Here is a 2,213-nt window from a genome sequence, read left to right on the forward strand (position 1 = left end):
ATTAATTGTGTACATAAAATCTGACTGCAAGGACCTCAATCTTCCCTTTTTATGCCATTTCCCTCCTCTAAGTTTCCATTACCTTGTCTCTTCCTTCAAAACAATTCAACAGCTACAATCAACACTTAATTAGCATGCATTCATTGTATTTTATTTGTGATAGTATGACCATAAAATGCTAAATTTGAGCTCAGAAATATCTGAGATAGGTCTTCCTGAGTTCAAATATGCCCACATACATTTAAAAGTTTGTGATTCTAGGCAAGTCAGTTAACTTTTTTTTTAACTCAAAAACAGTATTTCATTCAAAAAATAATTCTAAACACATGGAATTCAGCATTTATTCTTTCTTCTCACTGTCCTCTGGTGCAGGGTCTGTTGGAGGCTCTTGCACCATTGCACTCTTGCTCTCTGACCCAGTGTTGTTGTCACTGGTCCCTTCTTCTACCATACTATCTATTCCCTCTTGGCCACTCTATCTTCAGGGGTAGATGTTCCTTCTTCACCATTCTGCTGACTTTCTGTAGTTTCCTCTGTGTGTGTCTCTTCTGTCTCCATTGGAGTGCTTTCCTCTTCCTTCCTCTCATTCCCTTTGCTGCTTTTCTGGTCATCCTCGGTGGTGGCAGTGGCAGTGGCAGCGGCAGCGGCAGCAGCAGTGGCAGGAGCAGCACTAACACCGCTCTGCCTGCTCTGCCTGCTCCATTGCTTCTTTCTCTCGCTCCTCCTGCCATTTGCGAGCTTGTTCCTTTGGCTGGGCAATTTCAGCTTCTAGTTTTTCCATGTCTACCTCCACTTTTAAGCTACATAACCTCTTTAGTTCATTGTTAAATGAGTCTGTGCTTTTTAAGAACTCCCTCTTCTTTTCCTGGTGATGTTCTTCTATTTGTAAGGGTTCAGCTTCTAATTTTCTCTGATGGATTATTAAGGACTGAACCTGTCATTTGAAAACCTGCATTCTGGCTGTGGTAAAGACTGAATGAACATCTGTAACTACACTTTCACAATGGGCAGTAGCTGTGTGCTTCATTGAAAAACCATCATCATAGTCATCTGGATCCTTTGCAGGTTGGATGCTCATATTACGTTCTCCTTTCTCCATTCGGGACTCTCTCTGCCAAATTTCCTCCTCTAACACAGCTTCAGCTCGACTTTTTGCATTGGTGTAAGCAAGGTATGCAGGTGAATTATGATAGGCCTTCATAGATTCATTATATTCTATCTTTTCTGTTTTATATTCATTCAAATATTCTTGTTTTTCTTCATCAGTAAGATCTTGCCACATCCCACCAATAATTTTGCCAATATCCCATAACTTTAAGTCAGGGTTGGAAGCCTTTACTTGGTCCCAACCCTTTCTGTTGTATCTCATATAGGTCATCAGAGGCTTATCTGTTGGCTTTGAGGGTTTGGGAATTGTAATGCCAGAGGAAGGCATGACCCGGTTGTTGATTCTGGATTCCCTCCCAGCCTGTAGTTGTTGTAGACCAGATGACTGTATGGACTGTATCCCACAAACCCTGTCGTGCTAGGCATTTGTTTTGCAGGAGCTGGAGTGGGAGGTGGGGTATAAGATGGTCTTTCTGACATTTTGAAAGATTAATTTCTCAGTCCCTTAATAATGAACTTGGGACGCTGGGCTCTGGAGAGAGGCCACGGCTCCAGCTGCTCTTCCTTTTTCCCCCCAGTTAACTTCTGCCTACCTCAGTTCCTTCATCTATCAAAAAGTAAGAATAATTCCTTAGACTGCTATGAAGAGAAAATACGATAACATTTTTACTTTCTAAACTTGAAAGTATTATATAAATGTTAATTGCTAGTACTGTTTATGTTGCAACACAGTACAGTATAGCATAACATCATTTAGTATAGTACAGGTACCTAAGTGGCATAATGGAAGGAGTGCTAAAATTAGAGTCAGGAAAAAATGAGTACAAATCCTGACTCCTAAGCTTATTAGCTGTGTAATCTAAGGCAAGGCATTTAGCCTCAGGCACCCTCAATTTTCTCATCTGTAAAATGGTGATATTCCTAGCAACTACTTCATGAGGTAATTGTGAAAATCAAAAAAGAATTAAATGTAAAGTAGCAATTGCAACAAAAGATGGGAAGCACCCTTCCTCCATGCCAATGGGCAAATAACTAAATAAATAGTGTCATATGACTTAATTAAATACCACTGTAGTGGAAGAAAGTGTACATATAAAGAATTCTGA

At 40.2% G+C, this 2,213-nt stretch overlaps 1 pseudogene; it reads right to left on the reverse strand.

Annotated features, from left to right (window-relative positions):
* Positions 1-340: 340 nt before the first annotated feature.
* LOC138164078 (SWI/SNF-related matrix-associated actin-dependent regulator of chromatin subfamily E member 1 pseudogene) lies at positions 341-1,666 on the reverse strand (annotated as a pseudogene).
* Between the last annotated feature and the right edge of the window lie 547 nt (positions 1,667-2,213).

Source organism: Petaurus breviceps, unplaced genomic scaffold, assembly GCF_028583685.1.
Source record: "Petaurus breviceps papuanus isolate PSGF00001 unplaced genomic scaffold, PetGlider_PUasm1.0 189, whole genome shotgun sequence".
Classification (NCBI taxonomy): Eukaryota; Metazoa; Chordata; class Mammalia; order Diprotodontia; family Petauridae; genus Petaurus; species Petaurus breviceps.